This window comes from Chamaea fasciata, unplaced genomic scaffold (genome assembly GCF_029207755.1).
Source record: "Chamaea fasciata isolate MVZ Bird 193981 ecotype frontalis unplaced genomic scaffold, bChaFas1.0.hap1 SCAF_11, whole genome shotgun sequence".
In the NCBI taxonomy this organism is placed as follows: Eukaryota; Metazoa; Chordata; class Aves; order Passeriformes; family Sylviidae; genus Chamaea; species Chamaea fasciata.
Genome location: NW_027094096.1, coordinates 15,716,996 through 15,737,069, shown reverse-complemented (window position 1 = coordinate 15,737,069; position 20,074 = coordinate 15,716,996). Strand labels below are relative to the sequence as shown.

The 20,074-nt window shown below is 45.6% G+C and overlaps 1 protein-coding gene across 3 annotated transcripts in view; it reads left to right on the top strand.

The window, feature by feature from the left end:
• Positions 1 to 15,144: 15,144 nt before the first annotated feature.
• The window catches only part of IL1RAP (interleukin 1 receptor accessory protein), a 49,261-nt gene continuing 44,331 nt past the window's right edge, over positions 15,145 to 20,074 (top strand). For 2 of the 3 annotated variants that reach the window (XM_066193342.1, XM_066193344.1), the window contains exon 1: positions 15,145 to 15,227. The gene's annotated coding sequence lies outside the window, so the exon portion shown is untranslated. Of the gene's footprint in view, positions 15,228 to 15,455; positions 15,539 to 20,074 lie in introns of those variants that run through there. The other variant, XM_066193343.1, reaches the window with a different exon arrangement.

Here is a 20,074-nt window from a genome sequence, read left to right as displayed (position 1 = left end):
TATTCTCAAGGCAGGTGGAAAAGACTTTCCTTCATCAAGTTCATCTTTTTCACAGCACTAAACTCAATTAAAGCAAAGATGTCTGTAAGTGGCTGGACTGATAACTCTGTAAATCCAGCTATCTCAGGTTGCTACAGAATCTAAATTACCCCATCACCATTAATCCCAAGATAGAGAAATGTCCAAGCAGCTATTTAAAATGAGACACACTGCCCTAAGATTTCATCTGGCGGAGAAAACCATTTTCTGCATAAAATACAGCCCACTTTACTTCTTGAGGTTTAAGACTTGATTCAATAAATCTGGAATTATGCTATGGAAAATCATCTTCCTTGATGGAAGGTAAGTGCCAGCATCACATCCAATTGAGACAGAGCTGCTGTCTGCCTGAAGAGCTTGAGGACAGCATGGAGCAAGGGAAACACAGTGGTCTACCCAAAACATTCTGAACAGACCTCATGGGTGGTGACATTAAAAGTGAGAGGAAACAACAAGCTCTTATGTGGTCCATGACAAAACACCTGTTTTCTTGGTGTTCACAAGACATCTAGGAATATATGTCATTTTCTGAAAAACAACAGAACAGTAAGAGCATTGCACTAAACCAGATCCACTCCACTAAAATCAGTGGCTTAGCTGGGCTTCCTGTACTCTTCTGAGAGCCCGTAGTCTGGTGTTTTTCAGACTGTTGGGCACATAATGCTAGAAAGACCGTGTTTTCAAAACAGAAAGAAGGTTTGGGCTGCACAGGCTCCATGGATACCTATTACTCTGTGCTAACACTGGAAAATGTGATTTTGTGTTCCCTCCCTGTATGTAGCAGGGAGGGATCACAGAGGACTGCCAGGAGCAAGTGAGCTGTTTGTTGGTCTGCGGGTTACACTTGCAGCATAAGAAGCAGAGATAAGTCTTGCTATAAAAGCTGTTGGGAAGGGCAGTGGAGAACATGTTGTTAAGTTCAGCTTTATGTTGCTCTGCTTTATGTTGTCTGGGAAAGCAGATGGACCAACCTAAGGATGGACTACTGCACCTACAGATGAAATACCTAACCTGGAGGTGTTTCCTTCCATCTCTGATGGCTTCAGGGGAAAGGATCAGGACACACCTCAAGACTGTGCAATCCCATGACAGTAATTTGTTGATTTGATGGAGGCCAGCCTGAGATTGTTCAGCCTTTATCAAAGAAGATACTCTGAGAATCATTGCCATCATCAAGGCAAATTGGAAATATTCGCTGGGCAAGAATTTGCTTGATAACAACAACAGAAGGGAGTGAAGCTGAAAGGCGCTGTCAGCCAACTGGCAAGTAGTTCATGGGTGTCAAATCCCTTAATCCAACCTTTTAAAGCTCATCAGAAGATTCTACATTAAGTGTATAAATGCCCTGTGCAATCCAAGGCTGCTGGAAATTATTTAGGACAAGAGCCAAATATAATTCAGGAAAAAAATTGGACATCACTATGGAAAATTTACAGAACAAATATTTTTTGGAAAGCTCTTCTGTTATGATGCTTAAACTAGAGTCACACTAACAGAGGTGTAGAAGAAACATAACTCATAATTACTCACTTTCTCTGGCTGTAGTGGGAGCCAGGACACCAGAATTGTGCTCAGCAAAGCAATCCCTATTTCCAGTTTTGAGCTCTTACAGTTTATTCAGAGCTCGCCCATTGACCCATCTTCCTGTCACAAACTGATTGAGTGCACATGTCAGAAGGATTGCCAGCAATCGACAGCAATCACTGGAAAAGAAAAGGGAGCTGGAGGATATAAATCAAGCAGCTTTTCACTAGTGACTTCACTGTGAAGGAGCTGGAAGTCATGGCAGGCCAGTGGAACATGTCAGGATAGTCCAGAGGAAAGATGAAAATGGTGGGGGAGCACAGTCAAGAAAAAGTGCCCACAGCCCTGCCTCGACCTGAGCCTTCATCCTTTTCTCCTGGTTCCTAAAAGGACGCTCCCTGGGTGGGCTTGGGATCATAGGCTCAGCATCACCCTGCTGTGCATGAGATGCACCCCAAACCTCACTCCTACTGCCACCAGCCCTCAGAAGTCTGTCTCGCACTGCCCAGCATGAAAGCCTACATGGACGAGCAGCTTGTAGGAGGCAGGACATGCTGCCTGTCCCTCTGAGTGGATGGAGCAGATTCTGCTCCATCACCACCAAGAAATGAATGGGCTTAGTCTCAGAGTCTTCCACATGCTGGATTAAAACTGTAGTTTTAGTTAAACCAAGAAGAAAAGACAGAGGAGGAATGGTAAAGGAGAGTTTGGGGTGTGGAGGTTGTGCTTTTTTTGGTTTGTAAGTTCAATATTTTGCACATGAGAAGAAGTGGCCCAGCATGGTGTAAACTGTGCTGGAGTGAGTTTGTCCATAGCACCAGGGCTGGGACATCATCTCCTGATGTCCCAGCCCTGAGGGCTGATCTGTGCCTTGAGTGACAGCTTTGACATCTCCCAGCCTGGCCAGGACTTCCCAGGACTGCAGGCAGGGTGAAAGAAACCAAAAAACCTTTCATGAAGGGGTAGATCTTTCCTCTTCAGCTTGTGGGGGGGTGAGTAGACTCTACACTTAGAAAACAGTTTTGCAAAGCTTGTGTACCCAGTTGATGAAGAACTGCACTTCGCAGATGGAAAATGCACAACACATGCTGTAAACCTTTCCTAAAAGGCAATCACAAATTATTCACTCTGATTAAGTTCTTTTTTTTTTTTTTTTTTTTTTTTTAGAGCATCATTTATCAGTTAAATTTAACATTACTTCAGTTGCCAAGGAGCCATGATTGCAAACCTCCACCAAACAGGAATTATGAACACTAATGTCTGGTCATCTAATTGGAAAATATTACAAAATTCAAGCTGAGGTCTACCCACTCCAGCCACACTGCTCAGTGAGACATGGAAATGTTCTGTATTATATATAATAACACTGTTTATTAGTCAAGACTTGTAACTGTAGGAGAGAACAGCAAAATTACAAAAGGCTCAGTAGAAGAGACTTGCAAATTAGTCTCATTACTCTTGAAATTGAACTGCTTTCCATGCTCCTGGCACAGATACCTCAAGGATACTGAGATTGCCTGTGTATTGCATTTCAGATCATGATCATTCTGCTTTACACGGTAATGTACTAAGTCTCCATCAGGCCAGTGATGGGAAGGGGGATGTTTACTTAGTGATGTGTGAAATGATGAATAAATCTTCAGGAATTATTTTGGGGGAGAGGGCAGTGAGGGAAGAGCTTTATTACATTCCCGGATCACCACTAACTGCAGAAATCCAGAAATTTTACAGAAATTTTACACATCCTTCAAATAATGAGCATCAAATGGGGGGAAAAAAAAAAAAAAGAAGGAAGGTTCAATGCTGGTTCAAATTTCTGCACTACCAAAAATGTTCCTTCATTTCAATTAAATCTTGACCTATTTTTAATCAAAAGAGCCTGCTGTGTCTTTCTGCCTCAGAAGACTGACATTGCCAGCAGGATGCTGTAGTCTCAGGTCCCAGCTCCCTGGGGGGTGGTGGAGGCTTTCCCCAGGGCTACAGAGTGTGGGGAGACTCTGCTCCATGGGACCATGAACTGCACTCCACGGTGTCCAGAGCCCCTCTCCCCACTGCCATCCCTGCAGGGGACTCACCTGGTGTCACACAGGAGGGCTCAGAGGAAACAGCAGCTGGAACCCCAAAATGAATCAGGCCCTTCAGCTCCCAGGCCAGGCCTGGCACAGGCTGGGACATTGAACTGGACCCACTGTGGGATCACAGAAAGGGACCTGAGCTGGCACTGAGAGGGGCAAGGCAGAGAGACAGGTCAGTGATTTTTCTAGATGCATATTTTCAAAGAAAAAAAAAAGATAGAGCAAGGTTTTGAATAAGTTCCTGTGACATAAATAATAAATAAGCAATATAAACTGTATATACAGACATATACACATACATGCCTGCATTATGGAGAGCTCTTCTTTACTCATTAATTCCCTTGGGAGTTAGAAAATCACAGCTAAAAACAATCATTTGTATGCAGAGATAGACTGCACAGAGAGACAGAATTTTCTGTTCTTACCAAGACAATACTTTTTGGAAAAACCCCAACAAATTAATGTGAGCCATACTCAGTAATTTTGTCTAAACAAACAGCAGAAGAGATATTTTCAAAAAGTAAGGAAATAAAAAAACCTGATTGATTTCTATATTTGTAATTTCATAAGGTTTGATTTTATAACATTGTTCTCAAGACCTGAGCAATTCAACCCTTGTATGACACTTCTAAAAAACGGAGTGTTTATTGCACTAGCATGAAACAGGGGCAAGTACTCACCAGAAATAAAAGGTAGAAATACACATATTTGTTTAGAACAATCTTTCCACTTTTCTGATTCATTACCAAAGCCAAAAGATTCCCAGTTCTCCCAGGGAAACTTGTGTGCCTGACAAGTGGGCAGGTGAGCCCTGAGCCAGCAGCTCTCCTTGTCCCTGCCACTCCCTGCTCTCACCATCAGCCATGGTGGGCACAGGCAGTCCCACCTCTGTCCCAGCTCTTCCACTTCAGGTTGCATCTTTAAACCACAAGGCCCAAGCCCTTGAGCAATAATATTTGATCTGGTATTGCATAATCTGCTGAGCATATAAAAATTGGAAAGATTAGAATAGTGTCTACCACCAGAAGGACTTGGGTGATACTGACTGATTTAAAAAAAAAAAGTTATAAAAAAAATGTATGTTTTCCCTTGACATTGGGAGGATGAGATACTCCCTTAACTCTTGATGGGACTTTCAATCAGTATTTCCTGTTTTTTTCTGGTTTTTTGCACATCCCCCTGACTTTATTTCTGATCTTGAACACTGAAGGCTTAATCAATCATTGCTCCTCCTGCTTCTGGAATCTAAGTGGTTCAAAGCACTTGTATTTACTGAATGTCATTAGGCCATGGTGATGAAGTAGCTCTGCTTGGATCTTTAATCCACCCCTTGTTATAAAAACCCCCATAAGATAGAGCTGTCTTTACCTGGAAGCCTTTTATCAGTTGAAGCCCTGGACACTACTTGGAGGGGAAAAGGACTGATCTTCCACGTTTCCCTTGGCTAATCTTACGGTTGATAGAAAGAGGACAACAGATGGTTTGTGAATTATTGCTTTGCAAGTTAAACCTCCTCTCTTTGCTGAAGGCCAGGCTGGAATGTTCCTTATTTTGTTACAGAAACCAGCAGTAGTTGATTTGACCCATAGTACCACCAAATTTTATCTGCTGCACACCTGGAGAATTGTTTCAGGAGATGACAGATGATACCAGCAAAAATAAAAGCACAAGCCCTTTGGATATGTAACTGAAATGCAAAAGACTTATTTGGCTTCTTCTAGAGGTACAAGCGCACCTGGGTACAGTGGGAGAGGAAAATTGGAGAGCTCCTCCCTGGGGAATTGAACAGCTCCCTCTTCTGCAGGCAGGCATGCAGGAGACCAGTGGGATTCACAAGCTCTGCTACTGGGTGTCCATGCTCTGCTTTAGGCAAGTCTCTAGCAATCCCCTCAGCTTGGTTTTTCACTGTATAGAACAAACCCCAGCGAGGACTTGAGCCATGGTTTTTCAGAAACCCAGTTCCACAGAACCACAAAACTTCACGGTGCCGAACACTCCCATGTTAGAGCTCATCAGGAGTTAACTAATGATAATATCTGTCATAAATACTTTTGGGAATGGCATAATACATGCCTGCATTGCAGTTGTGCCTCATTCTTTGTAAATACATGCTGAATATTTTGAACAAATAATTATTACACTTCAGACTCTCTCCTTCAAGATATTCCCCAGTGACAATTTTTGCCTCACATCGAAAGAAACTGGTTCTTCATTCAACAAATTAAATGTTTGCCAGAATGGCATATTAAGAATCGTAGAATGGTTTGGGTTGGAAGAGACCTTAAAGATCATCCAGTTCCAACACCTCTGCCCTGGTCAGGGACACCCTTCACAAGATCAGGTGGCTCAGAGCCCCATCCAAGCTTGCCTTGAACATTTCCAGGGATGGGGCATCCAAAACTTCTCTGGGCAACCTGTGCCAGCTTCTCACCACCCTCTCAGTAAAGAATTTCATCCTAACATTTAATCTAAAAGAAACCAAATTCTCTGCCCCTCTACTGCCAGGCAGGGTGTGGCTTCACCGGCTGGTGGAAGGGACCCAACAGTGCATCAGGCAGGAACTGTCCTGAACCTTCCTTGAACCCCCAACAAATAATCCCACAGCTGTTTTGCCTTGAACATCTGGAATACTTATTTTGTTTGGACAAGTCACCAGTAAGTGTTACCTTCTTTATCTGTAGAAGAGTACTTAAACTTTTCCTTAATTTGCAGACTCCTATTTAAGGTTAAACTCATGTTTAAACAACAAGCAATTCTTCTTCTTTTAATTAAGATTTATACAGGTTCCCATGTGTAGATGAAGCAATGAAGCCCTAATGAGCAGAGAGTCTAATTATGATCATTCTGTAATTGAAATAGTGGTGTGCCTCAGAATAAGACTGTTATGTTGCCAGATAATGGACTAATGAGCACAAAGAAGTAGTAAAAAAGGTCTGTAAAAGACTCTTGCAGTTCTTGTGAGGACAGGCCTGTGTGTGAACACCTCCATGTAGTATTCAAATATATATAATGGAGTATATAATGCAATATGTCCAAAGATTTATATCCAGGTGTTGGAAGTGGCTGAAGGTCACGGGCATACCAAAAGCAGTGGAATTAATTATTAATGCAAGACAGAAGAAAAAAAGCCAGAGACAGCTGCATGAAGTGATTTAGGAGACAGATTAAAAATATAAAAGGGAAGTCAGTGGGAGGCAACATTGGGAAAATGATCAACATCCACCACAATATTGGTCCCATCGGCTGAAACCAGCTCCCTCCATGTTCTGATTGATGAAATACTCCACAGTCCGATATTTTTTTCTTGTCTAAATGACCAGCTCTAATCATGAGCTCTACACATTGCTGCTTTCTTCTTCATCATTCAGCTGGTCAGGAAAGAAAAGATAATTACAGAATGTTTGTTTAGTAATTGTCTGCTTCTATTTTGGAGTTTGCTTGTGGTGCTAACGAATGCGACTCCATTATGTCATTTATCATGTGAACAGTCAGGTTGAGGAACATTTTAAATCAGGAACTATTTTGGTTTGCATGAGAAATAACCCCACAGAACAACTGACAGCATGTGTGAGCAGAAAAATTCCATGCCTGAAAAGGATAGGTTAGGTGATTTCACCAGATAAAAAGCTCAAGGAAATATCTTTTCAACACCAGAGCCGAGTGTTCATGGAGAAGGGAAGAGTTGCACCCCCATATTTTTCCTCACAAGGAAGTCCAGATTTGAAGTTATTTCCCTGGCTTGCTAGGTAACATTTGTTTTCTTATTACCTTTTCTCCTATCATCCTTTGCAATGGAGAACTTTCATTTCATTGGATGTGCTAAAAATTGTACTTTGAACCTGACTTAAGTACAGGTAATACAGGCTGTAATTATATCTCAGGTGTGGCAAGAGTAGAAAAGTGCAGCTAAAGGAAAGAACCAACCAGACATTACCCACAGATATATCTGGAAAGTGATGGGGACTCACAGCTTATGTATAACCAGCTCCCTCCCCATGAACCTGTGTTAATAGCCAAAACACTAAATTTCCTGTGTTACTCTGTAGCACTAGGTACACCATGTTTTCCTGACTTAATTCAGCCCAATCCAATGCACTTGTCCATTAGGGTGGGATCTCACAAGTATTCCCCGCCTTATGGACAGGTGTAATTCTTGGTGAACCTGAACATGGTGGCTTGGGCTCAGTCAAAAGGCTACAGGGAGCACACAGCCATATGAGAACATGAGAAATGGAAATTTCCTCCAAGGGTATTTTTCAACCTCAATTTGCTAGCTGATTTCACAACTGTGGGTTGAGAAACCCGTCTGAAGTGACTGGCCAAAGAAAAAAACCCATCCATTTAATAGGGTGTCCTCCCAGTAACAGTGGAAGAGAAGCTGTTTGACAATACTTTGGGTAATGTCTTGAAGACTGTAGATGACTAATAATAGCAGCGCCTTTTTTTCCAGAAATCTGAAAGTCATAAAAATGATGGTTTAGAAGGACCAAAACTATTTATAAACTGAAGAAGAATTCAGTGAAGAGTTTTGACTAAAAAGGAGTGGAGGGGAGAATTTTAATGTGCTTGAAATAGAAGTCAAAATCTTAAAGAAAAAAATGCAAATCTGAAGTATTTTAAGTGGTTTAAAAAAAAGTTGAGTGGCTCAAACATGAAAGGACACCTTTTGTTTCAGATCAGATGAAGATTTTTATGTTTATCAGGATGAACAACCTTGGTTTCAAATGCCCTCTAAGTTCAGCCTTCTCAGGATGGGCAGAGGACTCCAGTTCACTCAGGATCTTTCATCCATGCTACGTACATAGAAATAGTAATACAGAGAATGTTAATCGAAAAAAATTAAAAGTTCTCAGGAGCACTGACTTCCATCATGGGGTTTATTGTTCGTTTCCTTTTGGCCAGTTACTCTCTTAAGAAATGTCTCCGGCACATTATGAAGACTAAGTGTTAAACCTGGGAGGTCGTTTCACTTGCAGCCTGTCGAGAACTTCTTTACATTGCTGGTTAACGACTTGTGAACTTCATTGTCAGATGCTGCTCTGCGACTTTGCATCTCCCAGCTGATGGCTCCGTGCCATCAGCCGAGCAACTGCCGGGGCTCGAGGGCGCCTCTCGCCCTTGTGAAATTCGAGTTCATTCTTTTTCTGCTCCCCGCGCTTTCTCCCTGCAAATTTATGACTTGCTAACAAATGCGTTGCTCTTGATTCCCTCCTCTTCAGTGATCTTTAAGATCTCTCATTTCATAAGGAAGAGGCAGGTGGGAGATCTGCTTCCAAAAAAGAGAAGTTTCCATAAGCATGTCTTGTGGAGTAAGGCTGCCTGTATATCCATCCAATTTCCATTGACTTAATTCAGTCTTTTTTTGTCAAGTTGCACAGCAGTAAATTAACTGCCCAAACCGAAGTGTTTTCCTCAAAATGCCCACATTCCTGTGAGAGCTGGAGGCTTTACCCACACATGCAGGCAGCAGCTTTTCGTCATTCTCCATATAAATTGAATACTTCCTCTGCTTGCCTTTACAGCTGCTGTCTGAACAGCATCCAAAAAACTAATGAAATATTCCTGTGGCTCACCCATTCCTTCAAAAACCTTTGTCCAGGCCTGTTTTATCCTGGGAGGCTAATATTTTTTGCACCTTTGCAGTGGCACAGGGCTGCATTGCGCTGATATGGCACCTGGGAATCAATAGCAGTCAGGGTGGGAGGAATTACAGCAGGAATTCCTAGTAATTGTGCAAATGCAAATGAATTACTCCAAAATCCTCTCTAATGTAAATCCAGTGAGGTCAATAGAGGTAGAGCAAAACTGGCCATTCTGCTTCATCTGTTATCCTCATTTTTATAAGGATGGATAGCAGCTATTAAGAGAAAGGAACTTTCAAACGCCTGGAAATACACTGACCTGGGAAAAGAGCTGCAAGGATGCCAGAAATCACTCTCTGTGCAGATGGGTATTCTGCATAACCAGAGCAATCAGCATTGCCAAAAACCTCCACCAGTGTGAACTGCTACATCTCCATTAGCAGTGCAGATTAACAGGAGCAGAGGGTCCTGCCCTTTGGTTAAAACATGCCAGCCTGTTACAGAGGAATTCCCGATTTTGGCAAGTAGCAGCATCTCCCTACATCAAGGTCTTGCTAACCTGCAGCTGCCCTTTCCAGAGATTGTGTAAGGTTTTCTGCAGTTTCTCCAGTTTGCTCCTAAAATCTTCTGTTGCTTGTGAATCTTTTTATGAGCTACACAAAAGAATTGTTTTCCTTAAGAAATCCTTAACATATGCGCAGATAAACTCAGAGACTAAAGGTTAATGTTGCTTCATCACTGCCGAAGTGAAATCAAAGATTTTAAAAGCCATTCTGCAGAATGATCTTGCATTTTTTAGGGGAAAATAAACTGTTATTGACTATAATAATAAGATTTTGGAATATGCTAATGGAATTTTTTTCATTTACCACACTCGATGCTCTCTTTTTTTCCATAACCATTGCAGTTTGTTATCAGACAGTTATCCAGAGAAGTTGGGTTTTGTTCAGAAAAAAAGACTGTTGAAAAATTATTAAAACATCAAAACACCTGTATAAACCTATGTCAAGCCAGGAGGAACTCTTACAAATAGGTAGGATAAAAATACACTGTATTAAGCCTTTTCTTGTTTTTTTTTTTTTTTTAAGATCTTTTAATTGGCTCCATTTTCCCAGGAAAGACGGTGTGTTAATTCAGTGCTTTTTCCCTTCTGCAATGGTGTCAGCAAACCATCAGCCAGAGAACCCAGGAGTTTGAAATCATCTCCAGAGACCACTCCCTGTAGAAATACCCATCAGTAGGGAATTGCCTTGATGCCAAGGCTGCATCCAGCCTATCTAGCTTTATTAATCTGCTGACAGCTTGCCACTTCTCACTGGCATCACTGAGTAAGTGAGGTAAACTGCAGCCTAATTAATGGCCAGGCTAGAGGCTTTCTTCAAAGACTGACTGAGACAGATGCTGGTCTTGCCCAACAGAAACGCCAACACAGTTTAAGTGTTCCTGCAACCTCCACAGTCAGGCGATTTACACAAATTTAGTGTGTTTGAATACACTGTGCAAAAGGATGTTCAGGCATCCTAAACACAAACGGTGTCCAACGTGTGTGTACTTGTGGGTCAGACACCTGCCAAAAGCCAGAGCCTTCAGCAGGATGAGAAGATATTCCTCTCCATAACTACTTTGAAATAACTTTAGTTTGTATGAAACACAGACTCAGAGGACTGGAAATATCTCCAGCCTTAGGCTGTATCAAAACATGTGTGACAGAGATTTAAATGGACTTGGATGCAAGTCATGTAAGGTCAAGTTTCCATTTAAGAACCATTTGCATTAGCAGCCCTACCACCGTGGTAACACAGGGGAAGAGACACTAACGATATTTAGCACATTAGCATGGACAAAAGCCATTTGCTACATCCTCAGGAATAAACACAGACGAACTCGTAACGAAGCTGTGCTTCCAATCCCTCCTCACTGTGCAGGGCTCTTACAGAGGTTCACACAAAATGCCTCACTGGGCAGTGAGATCCAAGATCTGGTTTGGACATAGTCAATACAGCAGAGAATACACAATTTCTGTCAGTCAGGCTCACCAGACACATACCGCCGTGACTCCTCGTGAATTTTGGTGAACAAGCAGTTCATACCTGTCTGAAAGCCATGCCTGCCTGCTCAGCTAGGTACAGGTTCCTCGCTGCAAAATGGTGTCAGCAGAAAATGTTCAGCTCCATGTGTGGGTGACATCAGCTCCCTTGACAGAAGCAGATGGGAGGTCCATGTGCTGCTCTGTCACAAATATCTGTCATTCTCCCGTTTTCCCTGTGTCCTGTATCTTAGGTTATCAGGCGTGCTCCTCTCAACGCCAGTTAAAAGGCATGTGTCAAACACAGAAGGCACGTTCATTTATAACTACACAGACTATAATTATATCTAGTCTAGGGCTTATTTCTTGAACTAAGGGGGAGGAAAAATGGGTTAGGTGGGTGTGAGTAACAAGCAAGAACATGTCTTTTAGAGGTTATGAAACTACCTTGATCTCCCAGTATCAGAAATGCTGGCTAAGAACAAACAAATCAGAAAACTCTGTGCAGGATGAGAGCTGGGACAAAAACAAGGGAATTGGGAACTGACAAGGGAATAGTAACAAGTTTCTGATTGAGGCTGGGAACTTAGTATTGCAAGCAAAAATGGAGGAGAAATATGAGGTCACCACTACCGCTTATTTGCAGAAAGATACATGCAATCCTGGGATTGCCAGGTGAGATATTTCAGTGAGAAATGGGGACTTTAATGTCAGTGAATGAAGCATCAGTGAGACCTCCTCCCATTTAATACTCTAACCACTTTTGGTAATCCATGTGAACTTTGAGATTAATTGGAACTACAGCAGATGGGGGGAAGAGGTCTGAGGTGAACTGAGAGTCATTTAGGAAAGAAGATTGAAAAGCCAGTCCTGTGTAGCTCAGCGAGAAGGGAAGACAAGAACCATCTCCATAAAACTACCTGAGTAAGGAGAAATGAGCAAAATAGCTACTGAAATGAGAGCCAGTGCTGGTGCCAGAACATCTGGGGAAAGGTTCCTGACCAGCAGGGACATGGACAGCCTGGGAGAATCTCACAGAGGGGTAACAGGCAAAACCACAAAATTTTTAAAGTCATAGCATGGTCTTTTCATGGAAAGGACCATAAACAACATTATTCCTGGCACAGCAGGGAACAGGGCTCTGTGTTCCAGAATTCTCCTGTGCTTGTAACTTTAAATTGCCTAACGGGACTAGAACAGCAGCAAAACAAAGCCTTTGGCCACTTGTTACTGGAGGTCTGTGGAATATTTTCACAGCAGTTGCAATGCCAGAACTCCAGTGTCCTGGCTCAACACCAACACATTCCTCTGCTATTTAAGTCCCCCCCGTGGTTTCACTTAGTAATGCTACTCTTTGCTCCCTGTCCAAAATTGTGGAACAATGCCTCCTTTTTGAGCTTAAAAATGTTTTGTATTTACTGAATTGCTCTTCAAAACGTAATGTAATTCACGCCAGGGTGTAACTGTGTTGCATTTTAACCTGCACAGAAATAGCATGTGCAAGTGTGGAGAGAGGATGGGAGAAAAAGTAGCAACACAAAAATATCATTATGACAACACTGAGCCCAAGTGAGAAGTATTACCCTTATTTTACAGTAGGAAACTTTTGATTCTTTTAATACATAAACAAAAGGGTTTGGAACCTTTCCTGTGAAAACACAATAAGGTGTGGTTTGGTGCTTTGCTATCAGCTGTAGCTTTTAACCAGTCTCTAGAAATTTGGTCTTGAATCTTATTTTATGAGCCTTTCAATGAAGTCTAAAGTTGAATTCTGGCTTTTGATCAAGATCAGAGAAAATTAATGACCCTGGCCTAAAGACCCTAATTTGCAGTGGCAAGTTTAGAGTTTGGAACAGTATGAATTTCCTAGGGTGTGTGTGTTGGTGACGATTAACCTGCGTTACCAGTATTGCAACAGTGCCTGGATCCTCCCAAACAAGAATAACGACATGTCCTGTCCCAGATCTGTATCTATGGATGGCAGATAATATGTAGAACAAGGAATCATCATTATTATTATTATTAATTCTTGTAACAATCACCAGACAGCTGAGATACTCCCACAGCTGCATTAAGTATCATGACTAAAATATGCAACCCTTTTGTTATTTTCATCTTCTATGAGAAAAGTGGACTGTCGTATTTCAACAGACCATTTTAAGCACATATTTCTTAGTAAGTATGTTGGAAAATACAGCTCATAAAATGCGCCTTGCTATTCCAGTTTTGTCTATATTCAGTATTGCAGCCAAGTTATACAGACACCTAAAGTAGCTCGAGACAAGATTGGGTCCTGGAGCAGTGCAGGTCATATGGAACAAAAACCACACTAATCTACCCTTAGAGTGGGGCAAATTAGTCTTCACAGAGCTCTGCCTTAATGAGTTGCTTTAATATTTGGATGGAATTGGGTTAGAGATGGCTTGAGTAGAGCTGATTCTAAGCACAAGCCAAGTAGGCAGATTTTCAAGGACATTCACCACCAGGACACAAAAGCTGCTGAGATAAGAAACTTTCTGCCTAATTTTGCTGTGCCAGAACCCTGGGAAGGCAAGGAGAGAGAGGTACAGGAGGAAAAGTTCTCCTGCTGGAGCTGCAGGAACAGCACTGGCTTCCGAGCACAGCTCCTTCCCAGCCAGTGGCACAGCCAGGCTGCAGCTCCTCTTCCTCAGGTTCAGGGGGAGCTTCAGGTGTGCCCACCTTGGAGAGCTGGTGGGGCTGCTGAGGGCAGGGACACCCTTTCACAGCAGCCTTGTGTGCAGCAGTGCCTTGCAGAGGGATGGAGAGATGGGGGCTATCCATGCCTAGGATGCCTTGGCCAGACCCTGCTCCCCAGGACCAGTTTGTTGCAGAGCAGCTTCATGGGATGGGATGAAATTTGGTCTCCTAGTTATCCTGGAATCAACCTGTGAGGATAACAACTGAGGGCTTGGACTCGGTCCAGGTGTTGTAGCCAACAGTGCTAAGAAGTGCTGCAGCACTTTAAGCAGACAGGAGTTTCCTTAGCTCTACAGGCTTTGTGTCCAGCCATTTCACTCTGCTGTCAGCCTGCCAAGATGCGATAAAGTACCAATAAGGGCAGGTTACTCACTGCCAGGATGGAAGAGACGTCAGGCCAACCTGAGAGGACAATGAGCTTTCCTGGGCAAGGGTGCTCCTACACTAGGGGCTGCACTTAAAATTGCTGGCCATATTCTCCAGGAGCAGGTGCTGGCCCAAATCTCTGCAGATTTTCACTCCACTTCTCAGACTCCCTGACACTGCCCTTGCAGTCTGTTTCAGGTGCCCACTCCTCATCCATCAACAATTTCAGCCCCATCAAGGCCGTATCTGTGCCAGTAACAGAGCAAAATTGGTGCCACTTCTCTGGGACAAGGTGGCATCAGAATGTCCAGGGAGACCTGTGAGGAAATCACCGGGAAGGAATCCCAGCACACCAGTGAGGGGAACTGGAAACTTTACTTTCCCAGGGGCAGATGGCCCGCAGAGCGCTCAGGGGCTGCGGCAGCAGCAGAGCTGTGTGTGCCAGCCCGCTCCACCCAAAAAGTGTCCAGAAAGTCTCTAAGGGCTCCGGGCCGGCTCCAAGGGCTCCGGACCGGTCTCGGCCCTCGGCAGCTCCGGCAGGCGGGACGGCTCCGGCCAGGAGAGGGAGCCGTGGCCCCGCGCACCCCGGCTCGCACCCCGCCTCCGCCGGCCCGACCCGCCAGGCGCGGAGGGACGGAGCCGAGCCTGCCCCGGCGCTCCGGCCCCGCTGCCCCGCAGTGACCGCCGGGGACGGCGGGACCGCCCCGAGCGCCTCCGGAGCGCGGCCGCGGGGAAAGGGGCGGGCGGGGCGGAGCGGAGCCCGGGGGCGCGGATCGGGGACGGCGGCGAGGAGGCAGAAGGGGAGGCAGAAGGGGAGGCAGAAGAGAAGGCAGAAGAGGAGGAAGAAGAGGAGAGTGCGGCGCGCCGGGCAGAGCTGTGCGCTCCCCGCGTCCTCAGGTGAGCCGCGCTGCATGGGGGTGCGCGGGGGACGCCCGTGTTCCTGTAGGCGTGGGCGGAGGCAGGGACAAGGGACAGGGAGCCCGTCCCGCCCCGCCCCGGCCGTGAACTTCCCCGCACACGAAGGGAAAGTTTGTGTCGGAGGAGGCGGATTCCAGCCCCGGAGCGGGGGGAGCCGGGCGGCGGCGGTGCGCAGCCGGCAGCGGCCCCCGCTCCTCGCCTGGCACGGGGGGAGGTAGGAAGGAAAGAAGAGGAATCGCTCGGGAGAGCCCGAGGAGCAGCGCCCGGCGGCCCCGGGCGAGGGAGGACAGGTGGGCTCGGTGAGAGCGAGCGTGCGAGGCCGGGGATGGGGGAGCGGGGCCGGGCGCGATGGTGCCGGCGCCGCCGCGGGGCCGGGGACCCCCGCGGACCTCGGGGGGACCCTCGGCCGTGCCTCGGTGTGCAGGGACCGAGCCGAGCTGGGGAACCGCGGATTTGTCTCCGCCGCTCCCGCAGCCGGGTTGGCCGTGCCCCCGGTCCCCGACATGCGGCGGGATTTGCTCGAATTCGCTCCCGTGGGCCGTGGAGATCTGGGTATTCCTGGCTGGAGCGCTGCACGCACTGAGAAATGCAACTTTAATTTTTCGTCCGGATTGCAAATTCTTGAGCCCTCTGATACCTGCTCTCTGCTGTCAGACGGGTCTCTGAGATGGAAGTGGGTAGAGGAAGGCGTCAGGCGTAAGCCGTAGCAGGGAAATAAAGTGGAAGAGACATGTCCAAGAAAACAGACTGGAAGCGATGAGATGCTGGCAGCAAGATGGCCTTTGCTGTGTCTGTTGGGGGCAGCTGCCCCCTTATGTGAAGCAGTTTGGGGGTGGGGGGCGGTAATCTGGAGGAAAACTGGATGGTTTCCTGAAAAAGAAGGCGAAAAATGAAACCATCGGGGCTTCACTGCTTCAGGTGTCCCTTTTCTGTGCCAGTGTCGCTTTCCTCTGTTACAGTGGCAGTGCTTGTTCCTCACTCTGGGCTGGTTTCTTGGAGTGTGCCTGTACAGTGCTTGGCACAACTGAATCCTGATCTTGGGGCCTTAGAATGTAACAGTAAACTGGATTATAAATGCCCTCTCACATGCACACTCTCTCTTTTCATCCTGACCTCTGCTTTGTGAATAGCTGGTTATAGTGGTTGGATAAAATTTTGGTTGGCTTTACAGGTCTTTTTTCTCCTATAAAAGGATGGGTTTTGTTCCATGCATTCAGCTTTTTGTCCTAGGAAAGGCTTTTCACTTCTGGGTTTGGGAGATTGCAGCAAGCTCCTTATATTTTGGAAAAAAACCCTATCTCCTTTGTAATTAAAAAGTGTAATTTTCCTGACATTCCATTTTTAACTGTGCCCCTCTTAGGCAAGCAGAACTGTCACCCAACATACGCTTCCATACCTAGAAGGATTGTGAGGTGTTATTTATTAACTGCACTGTGGCGAGTCCATATCTCATAACTTAGAGGGTCATTTATAACAGGTTGCTTTTGGCAGCTCTGGAAGATTTACTTGCTGTCTTGTATCCCTTGCAGGAAAGGCATCCCTTTTTTTCATGGAGAGCATCACTCCAGCCCACAGGCTCTCGGGTGGGCAGGCTTGGTGCTGGAAAGGGTCCTGCTTTCTGTCTCCATTGCGTGCCTGTAGTGAGCAGGGGTGGGCAAGCAGAGAGGATTAAACTCTAATACCCAGATATTCTTCTTCCCTGGAAGTAGGCATGGTGTTGTTGCTGGGAACACCTTGTCTGGAGGAGCAGTTAAAGATGTAGGGTAATGAGGGACATGGAGAGTAAGCTTGTGAAGACTTGGGGTGGTGGAAGCCTTCAGGGCACTGCAGTGGCTGGGAAATGTTAGGCTGGGAAGGTGGGAGCTGCCACATGGAGCTGAAGGAAGGGGCTGTGGGGTGGGAGGTTGTGTTTCTAACTTCATGCCTCTGTGCAAGGCAGAGGGCAGGGCTGCAGCCACACAGCCCTGGGATTGCTTTCCATGTCTCTGGTCGTGGCTTCAGTTCAAAGTGTCTGCATATGATATGATGCTTGCTGATGTCTGTCCATGCCTCCCCAGAATCCAGAAGATCCTCTGATCCCCCCAGGGTGTGGAAGAAAAGCTTGTGTATGAACACTTCTGGGCTCTCCCTTTCCAGACTCTGTTGGTGTGTGCAGGTATTCTTCATTTGAGCATGAGCAAGGGCAGTGGGGATGAGCACTGCCTTGTTGTGGGCTCCAGCAGCCTCATCCCCAGGGTCAGGCAGTGCTACCCCAAAACACACACAGATAACAGAGACTTAAGAGGGTAGGGAGAGTGGTGTGGCAGCAGGCTGGATGGTGCCTGGATACTTGGAGGTGTGGGAAATGCCTCCCTGCTGGCTTCAGAACTGTAATTTTAAGGTCTAAAATAAGCATTCAGGAAGAATGAGGCAGAAAGATTTTGTCCCAGCTTTATTCCTTCAAGACCTGCATGAACCAGATGCCAGCTCTAGGGAGGAAGAATTATACTCCTTCAGAATAAGAGGCCAACATTTGAGATTTTATTCCTTCTTCTCACTTGTATTTGGGTTTCTCTGTTGGTTATTTTGGCAGGCTCATGATTCATATTTCTTTCCCCATCTGTCCTGAGTCCCCTCTCTTGTCAAGTGTCCTTCCATTTCAGCAAGACTCTGACTTGCAAAAACTTGCCACAAAGCCCTTGTGACTGGTGGTGAGGGAGCAGAGGTGCCCCAGCCTGGTTCCCAGAGCACAGGTTGCATTAGCCAAGTGGACAGTTAGGAAGATTATATCAGCATGTGAATGCATTTGTGTCTTTTTTTTTTTTTTATCATACAGTAATGGGGACTGCTTTGGGAATAAAAATAGAAATAGGGAAAAGCCTGTATAAGCTGAAATCTGTGAACAGCGCCACGTTATCTGGGAACTAAAACACATTCTACAGCGGAGCTCTGCTCTCCTCCTTCCTCCCCTCTCTTTCTCTTGACACAGCTCATGGATTTCAGTGTCTCCTCTGTGCTGACAGGCTGATGCAGCCTGGCTGGTGGCAGCTCCGTACCTGGCGGGTGGGAGCTGGAGCATCTCTGGCTGGGCAAAGTGGGACAGCTGCAAAGGCAGAAGGAGGCAGAGCCGGCTGTCAGGTGTGCCAGGCATGAGCTGACCCCTCTCCACACCCTGTGTGCAGGTGGGGCTCTGCCATCCACGGTTTGTAGCTGCTTTGTTCCACGCCACCATCAGCAAAACGTGCAGCTGAGATTCGCTGCTGAACTGAAGCAAAGCAGCTTCTTCTTTTGGGAGGTATTTTAGGATATCTCTCCCCCAGAGCAGTGCTTTTGCCAGGCAGAGGGCTAATCTGATGTTTCTCAGCTTCAGCGCTGGCCCGAGTGGGGCTTCGGCACACGACTGAGCCAGATGAGCTCAGAGAGAGGGCAGGGGAGGAACTGGTTTGGGGAAATTACTTCAATTGTTTGCTAAGCTTTAGGGAATTTCAATCTTGGCCAGTGTGTTTACTGTGTTCAGCCACAGAGGGCCCAATAAGACACATGCACAGAACATGATATTCGTAAATTCAGACTCTGATTTTGCAGGAAACAAAATGCAGAAAATGGGTGTACAAGTGTATGTGTTTTGTTATTATAGGGTTCTCTAAAAATAGTTGCTTGTAAAACGATATCTTCACTACAAGTCAAGAATCATGTCTTTAATCAGTCCTTTGTTAATTTAAAAACTCTCAGTTTCATCTAATGGGAATATATCCCTAGGAATTCCTCTGACACAGGTTTCCCCTGAGTCTGGATGATTATCCAATTACAATTTAAAGAAAATTACAGCAAGGATAATTGGCTAAAGATAGAAGTATCTGAGAGCGTTAGGGAAAGAGAAGGAGAGAGTGTGAGAGAGTGAGAGCTTCACTTTCTCATATGAATAAATGAGAATTATTCCAGTCCTTAACTTTTGCTGTGAGTGGATTCAAGGTCCCTGGTGTTTGGATCTCCCTCCCTCTTCTCTCCCTCCCTCCCTCCCTCTACTCTGTCTTGTTATGTGTCGACTTGATATTTAGATGAAAAAGTTACATTGATTCTCATGGAGTCATTTTCACATTTACATGTGTTAACAAAAAGAGACTGTTAAACGCTCTATTTGCAGCAGAGAATAAGAGATTTCCATGAATCCTGGGCTCAGCTGGGGAAGTGGTAGGTGGCTCCTTCTCCTGGGAACACTAGGAATAAGGTGCCAGAGAGCCATTAGCTTGGAAGTCCCACTCAGAGTAGGGCCATGAAGAGCTCCCAGCTCTCTGTTGGTGCCCACAGGAGGAGCCTCTCACCTTGGGGCAGGAGCACTGCATGGTCCAGCACTCCCATCCCACGCCCATCAGGGTGTTGAGAGCCCTGAGCTGCCGTGGCAGAGTTTCCAGTTGGTTCAGAAGCGTCTGAGGCTGCCTTCAAACCCACTCACTCTTTCTTTTTCCTTGCTAACAGCTTGTTTAGGCAAGGCTGGGCAAGCTCTGCCGTTTAACCCTTGCAGTGCCGGCCGTGGGTCAGGGGCTCTCTGGGTGCAGGTGGCAGCTCCAGGTGCAGCCTGGCAGTGCCACAGTCAGAGGATGGAGTTGGGCTCCCCACGGAGCTCCCCGGACAGCTTCGCTGTGCTGCAGCTGAAACATGAAAATACAGCGTGAATCATTCACTTACACAAACACTTAAGAAGCCTCTTCAGCTTTATTAAGCCAAGGTGTTATCGGAATTAGGAGAGGGCTTTAAAAAAAGAGTAAAGAAAAAAGAGTAAGTTTTGATACTTCTCTCTTTTTGTGGGAAAGCTGCTGGGTTTGCTTTTCTTTTGTTTGTTTGTTTTC